Source organism: Cyprinodon variegatus, unplaced genomic scaffold (assembly GCF_000732505.1).
Source record: "Cyprinodon variegatus isolate N-32 unplaced genomic scaffold, C_variegatus-1.0 Scaffold185, whole genome shotgun sequence".
In the NCBI taxonomy this organism is placed as follows: domain Eukaryota; kingdom Metazoa; phylum Chordata; class Actinopteri; order Cyprinodontiformes; family Cyprinodontidae; genus Cyprinodon; species Cyprinodon variegatus.
This window is the reverse complement of record NW_015150638.1, coordinates 241,067-255,739: the sequence shown is the minus strand read 5'-3', so window position 1 is coordinate 255,739 and position 14,673 is coordinate 241,067. Positions and strand designations below refer to the sequence as shown.

Sequence of the window (14,673 nt, the reverse complement as noted above, 5' to 3'; positions counted from 1 at the left end):
ACTTTACCCAATTTCTCCGATTTTGGCACGATTGTTCTTTGGTTGGGAATGTAGAGGAAAAAAATTTAGGTTTGAGTTCAGATTCATATATGGATGTGCCCCTGGAGAAGGCACTTAAGCCCCGTCTGTGAATCATTTCTTGACTATATGCATGTATGTGTTTCTAGTCCATGCCTATTTATAGACCAATTTCTGGGCATACATTTTTAGTCCCTGTATGATATGAGTTCATCCTTATAGTCTAATTTTATAGCTTTGTAGCTTTACAGGATTTTATTAATAAAGTAAGAAACAGGATTCATTTACGAGGTCTTTCCTCTATAGCAACTCATTCAAGTTCTACTTTTGATGTATGGATACAAGGACCAGAGTTGTGGAGAAGGCCTTCCACATCAGGAGAAAAATGCTACATCCTAGAAGATATTGATCATTCAGAACAACTTTGTATTGATTCAAGTGACACTTCCCTTTGAGATAACAAGGGGACTCTAACCACAATGGAACAATTTAGGTTATATTTTGCTAAAGAGTTTCTAAGTGGTTTTGATGTAGAGGCCTAGCCAAGCCACAAATAAAATGGACAGCGGAAAGAAAAGCATCGACCAGAGCATCGACTAAAGTCTTCTGTGTTAAAGACTGACAGAAAGCTTCCATTAATGTTGATTGCCATGCTGTAAATAATAACCGCCTTTTGAGTTTGTACAGGGTGAGAAGGGCAGCTACTGTATAACTAAGTTGTGCTAACAGGTTGAAATAGTCATTTAATAGATAGAAAGTATTACTGGGTCATTTAATGATCTTGCAAAAGCATCTGAATTGATTTGTTTTACCACCTGATGACTTATGTTTTCAATCCATTTGTCCCATGGATAAATGATTTACATTTTTAAAAATACTGCTAAATGTCAATGTTATAAAAAAGGAACAACCTTTTAACACCGAACTAAAGGTCGGCTAGAAAAACAGCCAATGACTGTTGCCAGGTAAAATCAAAATGTCCTGTACAGAGGGTCTAAATTTATTTTGTCCACAGCTTTCTAATTTAGCAGCCAAAGATTGAACTACAGTGCCAGCCTTCGCTTGCTCATCCCATCAGCGTTTCTGTTGTCTGGGAGAGAAAGAGATGGAAGGCATGGTAAGAGAAGAGAGAGAAAGGGGTAGAGATAGGACAGAGGAGGGGGTAGCTGTAATTCTGAATGGACCGAGCTGCACTGGCAAGACAAGATTAGAATTGACAGCCTGATAACTGCATCACTATCAAAACAGCAGAGGGAAGAGAGAAATAGTTTCAGGGAGAGAGAGTGAGTGAGAGAGGTGCAGCAAAAACGAGTGAGATGAAATGAAAAAGAGACAGAGTTAATGCAAAAAACAGATGAATGTAAGGAAAAAAGACAGATAACAAGAACAAGAGTAATACACAGACCTGGCAAGGTTAAGAGAAAGGAAAATGACACAATAAAACATGAAGTAGTCTTGGAGAGTTGAAAAGTGCCCAGGAACAGCATTCTTAATATGCATTTTAATAAACATCATTACAAACACTCATAGGGAATATGGAAAGTGCTTCATGGAGCAGTGATTTTAAAAGGCCTATAAAGGCAAACAGGAATTACTCTGGGATGATGCCCAGATACATGGAGATGGCCGTCACACTAAAATGAGATGCAGATACTCAACACACGACTGAATCGGAACTAAATGAATACAACTTTAAAAGCCAAAGAAAAGAAAATAAAAAGAAGAAAACAAATCAGTTTCGTAGACTAAATTAGTTACAACATTTTCAAAATTAGGATCAGACATAAAAACAAACAGTCACAGATTTTTAATGACTTATTCAGTTTGTGAGAAAGCATTAGCAGAAAACACATGGCAGACATCCTGTTTTCTGCTGGAGGGAAGCGTCTGGCTGAGCAGTGGTCCAACGAATTAGATAAAACACATGCATGACTTTTTCTGTTAAAGCAGCAGTTCATAAAAGACAAACACAGATTACTAGAGATGCTAGAATACTGTGTAAATTAATGTTTAATATATACATTGATGTTTAAAAGTAAATTCATATTGTTTATAAACTCATGCACCACTTTACACATTCACATTCAGATAAGTTATATCTTCATAAACGTTGATAATAATGTCCATGCAAGATCAAACCAGTCTTAGATAAGACTGGTTTGATTTGCAATTAATTTAGAGCATAAAGACTTAACATAATTGTAAAAAAGAACAAAGCATGAAAGCAAGACGCATCCATTATAAAAATTATTTAAAGTAAAAATAGAAATAATGCATTCTAAAATATTGTCATCTCAAAATACCTTAAATACTCAGATGCATATCTGCTTTGTGTTTTGGCATACAAAGGCAAAAAACAAAGGAAAAAAACAAACTAACAACATAACTTTGAGGAAGCAGATGTACAACATGTATTTGTCGCTGCAACTTGATTCGATGCTCCTCAAATGTTACCGGATAACCATATGTAACCTAATCTCATGCTATACTCTGCAGGGGTTCAATCTACTATAATAAAAATAATGGCTTATCTCAATGTTCGTAACGCTTGGAGTGGCTCTATACAAAAGGCAGCCTTCTATACTTTGTATGCTGATTTACCTAGTAATTATTCAATTACTTATAGGCACTCTGACTGTATACAAAACATAGGACTTTGACCCTAAGATGGTCAGCTGAACTAAAAAATACTAATAAAAGTAAAAGTAGAAATGACTGTGACACTTAAGGAAAAGGAAATACAATATCCACTGATGAGGACAAAATGACTAAATTCAAATGTCTGACTTAATTTTATGTCATACACTGGAGTTGGACTATGTGTGCAAAGCCTTAGAAAACATGTAACTTTTGCAGCAAGGACAGGCGCAACAAATGGCGCTGAGTCTTTATTAAGTAAGCCAAACTAAAGGCTCACTAATATAAGGAACCAGGGGACAGCTGTAAAGATATCAAGTTGTAAAGATATCAAAATAATTAAAGCCTCTTACTATATGTAGTAGGTTATGTTCATTAATTCTACCAAAAACAAACTATTCTCAAGTTATAAAATCAAGATGTAGATTTGTGAAATAATTAAGAGTTCCTAAGAGATACAGGAAATAGGAAATAGAAAATATATAGGAAAATGAATTGTTATGAAGCTTTTATAAAATAATATCAGAGGTGAAATATTTTTATATTAACATACATCAGATATGAGAAATAAATTACTATATATTTCTGTTTGCTTTTCTCTGCTTGGGTTAGAACCCAAAAGGAGAATTGTTAGACGGATGTTTCGTTTAAAAGTGACAGGGTTTAGCTAGATTATGGTAGCAGAGATCAAGCACCCCAAATTGTGGGTTTTTATACTGAGGATTAACAAAGTATTTTCTGAACAGCTTGCACTTCAAAGTGCACCTGTATGTAATGTTGTAAGAACCGCTTTCCTATAAAAGTTTGGCAGTAAGTGCTGAGCGCATAAACAAAGCTATAAAACTGTTTGAAAATCTGACTGGCTATGTAAACTAAAAGTGCTTGTTTATCCAACAAATGGGATCCGAAATTTTGGAATTTCGCTGTTAACGTAGTTCTTTTATAAATAGTGTGTCAGCAAAAAAAAAAAAGAAAATCTGAAATAGGCCTACTTTGAAATATGTTACTTTCCCCTCCCTGTGATCGCCTTGTCTTTGCATATTTCCATCACCTACTTGACATCCGTCCAGATGAGTTAAAATGTGTCTTAAAATACATGCAGCGGCCTCCTCATCTGGAAGCAATTACGACTACAAGTTAAACCACCCATCTGTATGCAATAAGCAGACAGATCTCTGAGCAGAACCAGGCTCTTATCCAGAGAGCAGCACTTGTTAAATAAAAACACAGTCCACCCCAAACAGTAATGAACCGGAAGTCTAGATTCTAGATCCTTATCTAACGGCCAGAAACGGTTGTGAGTAGGACTCATTTCAACCTAACATTAAAAAAAATGCTGCTACAGAATTTCTACCCAGTTGTTATTCTGAGCCTTTATAATATGGCATATGTTGCTCAAGCTTTCAGACAGTACAGCTTGCAGAATTAAATAGAGGAACTGTACATCTTGATTTGAACCTAACTCTGAAGCCATTGCTCGACACGACTGCGTGGTTAATTTGGAATTAGAAGATGACTGACAGCTCAGAAGAGCTCCTCCCTGCACGCTTTGACTAGCAACATTGGACCCACTTAATCAGCCTAAATTGCAAAGTCGAGGCCCTTGTATTTGATAATGTGGTGAAAACAGTGGCAAGTGAGAGCTAATTAGATTAACGGTAGTTTAACGAGCTGTTGGAGGGGGGGCCCCCGCAGATTGGATTTTAATAAATACACAGTGGCAAAAAGCATCTGCTATGCACTTCCTGGCTCTGCTGGCATCCTAATTGGCCCCAGTGGGTTGCTGTAGCTCTGCAATACCTGGTGCAATCTGGGGGGAGGTGTGCGTTGGGGGGGATTATTTTCTGTCAAGGTAAGTAAAAAAAAAAAGAAAGAAAAAAAAAGAAATTATGCCTTAGCAAGGGTTTGAATTAAATAATAAGGTGCTATGAATTTTCTTAGTAGAATAATACATTTTCCAAGAGTTGAATCAAAAAAGAGCTTCCGAGAGATGTTAGAGCTAAGGAAGAGAATGTCCTGAGGTGTAATTAAAACACATTTCTCTGGTGTTTATTTTTTAAGACAGAGTGCCCCAACAATGAGGTCTTTGCAGGGGCAAACAGCACAGAAAGGAAAAAACAATTAATCAAACATGAATGAGCGACTATAGCAGGGTTATTTCCATAGCAACAGCCTGAGGGGACAACTTGAACCCTTTAATGTTAGCTGTTGATGTCTCTTTGTAAACATGTGCACAGCAGGGGCAGAAAGCCAATGAGAGAGCCTGGCAACAGAGGCATCACAGGGCAGCAACCTCTTGGTATCAATCGAAGTTTCCATTATCTGCTGGTAAAAGGACTGAAAGGTAAACTGAAACATTGTATAGCAGAGCATTTGGAGTTGAAATCAAGTCTGAAGCCACTGGTAAATGGCTAAAAATATTGGAGTTTGGTGAGCAAATCTTGCTCAAAACAGAAATGACCAAGCAATGCTTATAAATAACAAATTTTCTTCTTTTTCTTTTTGATTTCCACCCTTTCCGACTACTGTCATGTTTTTACAAATTATAAACATAAACTTCCTTGTATTATAATCAGGATTTTTTACATGATATTACATATAATTGGAAGTGAAAAGCATTTGTTACTGTAATCGTCTTTACATAATAAAAAAAAGGAAAAGGCACTTTATGCCAAGTAGTTAGTGTTACTGCATCGTCATGTTGTTGAACAGTCCATGAAATTTTGCTGTCATTTTATCTCTTGCAGTTGTGATGAATGGACTGAATTCATAAAATACTTTTTTAGTCATACCACCCAAAGCACTTTACTACAGCCACATTTCCCATTGCTCTCAAACACATACACATATGCACAGATTGGTAGGCATCTGAAGTGTCTTGCCCAGGGGCACGTTGATATGTGACAGGAGGAAGCTGGAATCACAAGACGACTACTCTTCCCTCTCAGCCACAGTCGCCTCATCAGTGACATATTTACATCTGTACCTGTCACTAAAGCTTGTTAATGTGTATGTCTGTTTCTTTTTATTCGTTTTATTTTTATGCACTAGTGGCCATCATTTGAACATTTTGCTGACAATGAAAAGGGTGAGAGATGAGGAAGACCTGCAGGTCACACTTAGTACAGCTGACTGAGATCTGGTTGTGCACCACCACACAGTATGTCTCTTTTTAATAAACAAAAGTAAAACTTTTGTCAAATGTTTAGAGATTAATGTCGGGTAAAGTGCCAGGGCGGCAACTTAAGCTTTTGATAAATAAAGATTTTAAATTTAACTTGGACTAGTGCTCCGAAGACATGACATAATCTCAGGATCCAAGTCTAGTAACTAACTGCACTTCAGGTAAGGAGAAGTGAAAATAAGCTGATAGAATTAGATCCAATGAATACATAACAAATTTTTTTCAATGGGGATTTAATATTGAACATAACTCTTTATAGGAATAAAAAAAGGAGGTACTACAGAATTGTTAAATGATGGGAGTGCATAATGGTATAACCTATAAACAATTATAGTTTAGATGAAGATAAGTCTTAATTTTATTATCTGTATGGATGTCAAGGATCAAACAAGACATGTCTTCAGTATTGTTGTGATGTTTTACATAGAGCTTAAGAAAAAAAAAAGCAGTGCACCACGATTAATTTACCGGAACAATCTTTAAGTTTCAGTAAAAAAAGGACACAATGGTGGACCCCATTTAAAGGAGTTTTAGAAGGATTGGTGAATTCAGATTGGCTGTCACCACACTGCAATCTCATTTGCCTAAAAATGTGGGTCTTTGAACGCCACAGCCCCTGAATTTGAAAACACAGAAACTATTATACACAAAAAAAAACTGTTGTCATAGACATTTTAAGTACAGTAGTTATGGCTTTCTCTGTGTTACTTCTTTACAGTATATACACGTTAATAGAAATGACAACTACTTTCAAGTTTGTTTCTTTTAATCTAATAACCCAATCTAGCAGGTATTTATAGCATGTAAAGCATAAAATGCAGCTTAAGGACAAGAAAATCAGGTCCATCTCTGCCCTAATTTTCCCCTTAGTCCCAATAATCAGGGAGATAATCCTGATGTGTGTTGTGCTTTGAAAGTGACCGAGTCTGCTGAGTGGAATGTCTGGACCCCTTCGACCTAAAATTGGAGGAGATCCAGCATGTTCAATGTGTGCTGAGAGCTTCAAATTGGCCCGTTTGTGCTGTGCATGTCGTGGGGCTAGAGATAACACACTGTATGACCAAAACTGTCCCCGATTTCTTTATCGTCATATGTGGGGGGTCTTTTATTTTTTGAAAATCCACCAATTATTTAGAAATCTTGCAGCGTGTACCACCCTTCAGACAAAGGAAGAATTTCCACTTTTTGAACAGTTTATTAAACTCATTGACCAAGAACGGTTGTGAAAAATGTCTCTTAATATATCCATATCTGAAAAACCTAACTTTTCCAAAAGAAGAGATATGACAATCAGATATTGCCTGTATAAGTCATGGTATTGAAAAAAAATCTAGATCATATATCCCTAAAAATAAATACGATTGATAGGGTACAGATGTGTTCAGTCTATTTCTATAATAGATTTATATTAGGTTAAACATTTTACCCCTTTGTTGGGCTTTTGTCTTTAATCTATGAAATATAGTCACTTTGAGTTGCATATTTTTTTCTGGATAAAATTTGTCCTGTTCACACAATTTACTGTTTTCTGACTTCCATTTCTTATCTTATACTAATCTGAAGTTGCGTTTTGGGAAGTACATGTGTAGATTCATATATATCATACTTACTTTTAGAGAGGGATGTATGACAGTCTCAAATAAAATCAACAGTGACAATGAAAACAAAAAGTGCAAATAGGGCTCTGGTATTGGAAAGGTATCAGAATGTGTAGATATCCAAATTCAACAATTGGAATATGATAAGTAGTAAAATAATGAGGATCTGTGCATCCCTAATAAAAAGACTTTATGTTATTCTTCAACAGAATATCCAAAGCTTACATATATTTTAATATTTTGACATTTCACTTTGAATCCATGATATGGAACTCATTAGGTCCCTTAGGAAAGAACTCTCTCCCATTCATATTTTTAGCTTTGCTAAACAACTGTTTTGCACTCAGATATAAACAGTTTTCACAAGGGTCTCTTGGGGGACAATATCACACTGGTTTATACACTGTCTGGTAAGGGGAGGAGAAAAGGAAAATTGCTGAAAAGAAAGAATAAAATTATTTTCACCATGACGTAAAAATGTTTTTTATATCGTTACAGTCCTTGAGAGATGAAGTATCTAACCAGAAAAATCCGCAACCATTTCTTACTGAAATTCTACTTTGTTTTCTTCCACTGCATATGATCTCATACACCGTCACCTTAATCAGATTTGTGCGTGGAGCCACCCTCTGGTTGGGAGTGTTATCATCTCATTTAACAGTCACGGAAGTCTGTACAGCAGCATCTGTAAAGCTGCGTTCAGACCAAATGCGTTCTGGGTTCCAATGAGCTTAAACACCAAAACTTGGAGGATGATTAAACACTGGTCGAGATGCTTTGACGCTCTGGATGCTCAGTGCTTCGGTTGATAAGCTGCTCTGTATTGTCGGTGAGTACTGGAGACTTGATTTCCTTTGATGAGTTGCAAGAATAAAGTTTTTATAATTTTTTTAGTAAAAAAGTTCACCTCATAACACAATCTGTGCAGCCAGTTCATGGATCATGACCATACTAAAATATTCTGTTCTTGTTTGGAGTGGCAGACCCCCAGCATACCTGCAGGCAACAGTGTTGGCTGAATATCTGTCAAGATCTTGAGCATCGATGCTGACTTAAGGAAGCAAAGGTGCTCAGAGGTCACGTTGAGGTTGCCACTTTCATTCTGGGTGCTTGCTAATTAGCAGACCTGGCAACCAGCTGGTAAACAGTACAAATGGGAGTTGAAACAAGAACAGATGAGTGCAAGTGTGCCGCTTATTGACTATGACAAGTTAAACCTGTAGCGACTACTTTAAACTTCCAGTCCAATGTAATATTAATATTTATTTTCATATTCAACATTGAAAACCATTAATGAGCATTTAACTGTTTTTTATGTTAAATTGACTATTCATATTCACAGTCTTCCCCTTTATCTGGAACTCAAGCACAACAGTCTCAGCAGAGATTCGCAAACTTCCCGCACCAAAGACACTTTCACTAGGTGACAGTGGCATTGGATGAAGGAGTTTGCCCTGCAACCGGAGAGTTGTCAGTTCAACTCCCGGCTCCAGCTTTCAGTTTCGTTGTGTAAATATTTATTCAAGTACAAAGAAAACAAATACCTTTCATCAGGACTGTTAGTTGGTGGCAGTGGCTGACTAGTTTCAATATTCTCAGACAGAATAGTTGAGGAACTGTTTTTCAAAGCAATCTGCTTTCTTTGTCCACAGATGTGATTAGAAAGCAATAAAAGTCTTCGAATTTGCCACAAGAATTTTAGTATAATGAGGAAAAAGCATGACCTGAAGAGAAAATAGAGCTCCATGCTCAGAATCTAACCTGATCGCAGGCTAAAAATGTCTAAAGCTCCTAAAATATAGAGTAGAAGGATGGTAATTCAGTTAACCACAAAGCTCTAAGCATGTAAAAGGAAACAAGAACATATAGTTCTCAGTGGTCAAAGCTCAAGAGTCAACAAGCCCTGTAAAAATACGTTCACAGTTAAAGCCAGACAGTAACAAAATCTTTATAGTGACACGTAACCAAAAAAAAAAAAAAATTGTTTTTTTCTGTTTCCATATCCCAACAAACTCATCAATGATCAGAGCTACATGTGGAACCTGTCAACAAAAAAACACTGGCAGAAGCAGGTATCTGTAACTTACTTGGCCCAGACCTCATTGGATTCCTTGGATGAGAGTAATAGCTTCTTTGCACTGGGCTGCGCAGTGCTATTGTAGAATCACAGAGCATCTAATTGAAACAAATGACTCTAATAATGGGACATTATCCCCACAGGCTGGCTTTGTGGTGGGCCTAATTAGCGTTGCGGTGGAGGCAAAGAGGACGAGACACTGATGCTTAGTCCTCTAAAGGAAGCTGCCGATGCCTGCTTATGTTGGCCAGTAGGGGACTATAAAGAGTGCAGAGATGCTGGGCTTTGGTCTGAAAATGTAAACAGTATGTCTCAGTAAAGAGCTTTCCAAGAATGTCATCCTTTCACATAGGATTTATTTCCTAAAACTCTGTTAAAATTACAGAAAATGAATCAATTTACAAAAAAGTCAGAAACAGAAACATCATTAATAACAAATAAATAGCATTGATTCTACAACAATAATGTTTTAACAACACAATTGTTCAATTATCATCAAAGCACTTATAATGTTAATTAACAGCTTTTTTTTTCACACTGTAATCTCCTTGCTTGTGGTATTGGTGCGCCAATGGCCCGTAGCTAATGTGACTACAGGCAATGTTGTTCTCCAGATATATATTAAAATCTGTTCATGCCAATACTAATTGTTTACACTTGAACATGATGATCCAAGAAATTCAGATATAAAGAAGCATCCAAATCTCTGCACCATGCTAGTTTAAGTATTCATCAGTCGTAACACTCGCCTGAGGTTATTTGATATAGTCCTCTGAATATTCATGACAGTAAATGTGCATTTGTTTTTTAATGCTCATTCCATTAATGCTCATCTTCATTACTTCATTCTGCATCTGGAATAATAGGGAACAACAAAACAAAGCTTTGCTATTTAAAAGAGCAATTCTCTTTGGGTGCCTATTTGTTTGAGTATAAATGAAGCAGTAGAGCCCACCAATTATCTCGCTGTCATTTATTTTGACAGCTACAAGACACATTGTTCACCTCCGCCGTGGAATGTGACACTGAAGGGCATCTGTCTTTTTGAGAAAGCCAAAGTCATGACAGAAAATATTTCTGTTCTTACAAAACATGATTTATCTAAGAACGCTGCAGAGGTGTGAGCAAGAGGCACCAGAGCAAACAGGTCATATGGGATCTGTCTAAAGCCCACAATGGAAAAAGATTGCTGTTTCAATTATGCTTAGAAAGTAGAAGAACAACAACAAAATGTAGTTATCCAGACACTAAAAGGAGACTCAAACAGATCTGATTTAGTAGCAAGACTATGTTTCAGTTTTAAGAAAACTTGTCATCTTATTGACCTTTAAGGGGAATTTTCTTCTTGTTTAATTTGGCACCTACATATCTAAAGGACATCCCTTATAAGTTAATACACTTTTTATATCACCATTGTAAAACTGTTACCATCTTTATCCTACAGTCTTAAACAGAAACATGGACCCCCTAGTTTTTGCTAAATCTAGCAGGTCTCAATTTGGCCAGTTATATTTTGCCATACCATAAAAAAGTACTAAAGATAAAGTAAGACCTGCTTGATTCTTTTTCTTCTTCTTCTTAGTTTTGATTAGGGGTATTTTTAGAGTTACTTTATTCAATCAGAGTAATACATTTAAAGAATTAAAACTACAGAACAAAGTAAAGTTGAATATGCCAAAAAATGATATTTATGGAGTTGCTTTTTTCTTGATCAAGCATATTGTTTTGGGGTTCATTTGGAGCTGTTTGGATAGCAAATATAATCCATAACACATTAAAACAAATAGAGGCAGATTGCTGACAATACTGCGCATAAAGAACAAACACGTATGAAGCAGGTTTAAGCTGAAATCAGATGCTTTTTGTCAAACATTTTTACAATATACCAACAGCTTGTTAGTGTATGTACAGTAGATCTGTAACGACAACAATTCCTGCTGAATTAATGCAAGAATACTTAAAGATCAATACATTTTAATTCATGAAAAACCCTTGAAAACAGTAAACATTTAATTGTCGTAATTAAACCAACAAAACAACCAAAAACTATTTATAAAATTGATTGTTAGCTGACAACTTATAGAATAAATGAAACGGATGTTTTTCTAAATCTTAACTAATGTTTCTCTGGCTTGCAGCTTCTCAGTAACAGGGCTACACTGTTCTGTGATGCTATATAAAAACACCTCATGCCTGGCAAGTAGATAGAGACCCAAGAAAAACCCTAACAAGCATGCAAACAGAAATGAGCAAGCTTAATTAGATTTATTATGTTATCATTGCTCATCATGCGGCTAATCTATTTATTACTAATTGTCAACTGTAAGTGTATAAGATAAAACAAATTATATTATATTTTTCTATTTTCTGTATTCTATTTTTGAGAGAATTGAGAGTCCCCGTTTGAGCTTCTACGGGTTGTAGCCAGCCAGTTCAAAAGCAAATTAGAAACTACTTCCTTTCTCACTTCAAAACAAGTCTTAAATATAAGTATGCAGAGAAGCATTTTGCCAAATTAATATCCCCCTAAAGGGCAATATTGTGGTGTTTTGATATCACTAGATCTCAAAGCACATGATCTCTTATGAAAAACTGTTTAAATAAAAAAGGTAAGCATCAAGCCAGCTATGATTATTGCAGGCATTACACTGCCTGGAAGTTGCTTAAATTTATTTTTGTAAACACAGCAGTTCATTTAACTAAAGGGATGTTGGCAAGATTTTCCTCTTCCAAGATTATTAATTCAGAACCAAATATTTAAAAACAGAATCCCCACCAGGAGTCATCCGGGTTAATTTATGCCATATACTTATAAAAACTGGCAGCTGCCTCTTAGCAGCAGGGACTTTCTTCCCCCTCCTTATTCCAACCAGCCTCATTATGATCATAACGAGAAAGGGGCTGGTGCTCTGTTTCAATATTTAACACACTGGTACCCCTGAAGGTTCAACGTCTGGGCTATTCGGCGAATTCCTCAAAATCTTATTACTGCCAGATGGCAAAGGGTCTCTCCTGTTTTATGTTGGGGGTTTTTTTTCCAAGGGGCTGGATCTTGCTGAAAGCTCCACCCCATGCTCTGATGTGCAAACCTGAACGACATGAAGACTTGTTGAACATGAGACCCCTGGGTGACACCTCTTACCCCGACACCGAAGATGACAGAAACACTGAATGCTGCGGGTGAGACGGGAATTCTCCCTTGGCAGTGAGTACTAGCACAACAGGCTGCTGCATTTCACAGCAGCCAGTCATAGAGGACTTGGCTCTTTCTGCTTCACTTCAGAGATGCTGACATTACAGGTCAGCAGTTGGGAGAAAACAGAGGCATTTCTGACAGACAGCTCTATAATCTAAAATGCCAGTGTTGAGGCTTCACCAACTGGCAGCAAGAATTATGAGGAAAGAAATATGCCACTGCAACAAAAAGGATCTGCTGCTACTCCTGCAGAAATAAAACTATACAGCATACAAATTACATACAAATATATATATATTAGGGAATAGCAGGTGGATTTTTACATTTCAAGTATATTTTTTTCTTCTTTTAATTTTGAAAATTATGGCTTTAAGCTAAAACCTCTTTAGCAAGAAATGCTGCATCAATGCTGTGTTGCATGGAGGCCAACAGACTGTATAGGGTTAGCATCTTCGTCAAAGCTCACCAGCAAGGGGGGCCCATTAAGTGGTCCAAAACTTCTTGGTAAATGACTACCCTGAGTCTAGATTTGCAAAAAACAACCTAGAACAATGCCATTGGATGTAATGGATCCTCATATTTTCGCTTACTATGGAAACTTCACATTGGGACTAAAGCAGTTTGGATTCTTTACCTCTAATACCTCATTTTGCATTAGCCTATGTCAGACATTTCTGACAATCTAAGGTTCAGAGTAGTGGTGGCTGCTGATCTCTAGAACAGGGGTGGATTAGTGGTGTTAATTAAATCCAAACATCTATTACATGAACAAAAGTTGAAAGACATTAAACACATCCCACAAAATGATGATGAGGTGAAAATTGCTGTCGTGAAGCTCTGAAATAATAAACTCCAGAAACCATAGCAAGAGTTCCGCTCACGATGACTGTTCAGACTGAATGATTACTTTTACCTCTAGACTCAAGAGGAAAACCTCCTCACTGTCAAAAATCCTAAAGTACCCTTCAGCCAATCAGCATCGAGCAGCAAGCTTAACGACTCGCTCCTGCTCCATTGACCCCCCTAAGAAGTTGAGCCTCACTGGAAGTGACGTATTTTTGCATGTTATCCAATCAGGGCTCTACTTTCTCGCTGCTTACCTCAATAGACGGAGGCTCAGACCTCAACATTGATTCTCACAGAGAGTGACAGGCAGCATCCTGCTGCTCCAGAGCAGAGGGTGTACGGCATCGGAGAGCAGAATAAACAGCTGATTAATGGGCAACATACCCATGAAATTTAGCCGCATTTTAGAGCATATTTAATGCAGTTTAATGACTAAATTTATCAGGTTTGAAAATACATATTTTACCAATACTTTTAAGAAAATTACTGGGGAAGTTTAGCCTCCATAGTATTGCATGAGAAATCGCCACTGTTCAGGAGTGACTTAATGATCCAGAGATCCAAATCCAAAGTGCACTTTACATGGCACTGTTATTTCCTTCTTTTTGCTGTGTATTTGTTAATTAATGATATAAAATAAAATTACCTGTGTTCATTTTTTTACCTTTTTAACAAGGTTTCAGCCAAGGCTAAAGCCTTCACTCACATGGCAAGAGATATGGTTAATTCAATCAATGGTTGAAGTGGATCAGCGTTGGATATCGGCCGACACGCTCAGCCCAGGTATCGGTATTGCATTGGATAAAAAAAAAAAACTCGATCTGGAATCTCTAATTTCTGTGTGTAGTAGCTCCGGCGGACATCAGCTGCTGACATCTTACATCTTATGGGATTCCTATTTCTTTTGGTAACCCTAACTGTGAAATATTTTTTCCTTCCACTTTACTTTTCATAAATATGCTTGGATACAACACCATAAACATCTACCAAAATTTAAAATGTTTATTTGGGTGAGATATATTAATCTGAATGCAATAAAATAAAATGGTTTCCCTTTTTGGAAAAAAAACAACAAAACAAGTTAATTGATCTTAACTGGTATCAATAGTTTATTGAT

General features: G+C 36.7%; 1 protein-coding gene across 2 annotated transcripts in view; it reads right to left on the bottom strand.

Moving 5' to 3' along the window:
- LOC107087503 (thymocyte selection-associated high mobility group box protein TOX-like) overlaps positions 1–14,673 on the bottom strand; it is a 112,090-nt gene that overhangs the window by 17,028 nt on the left and 80,389 nt on the right. The window lies entirely within an intron of this gene.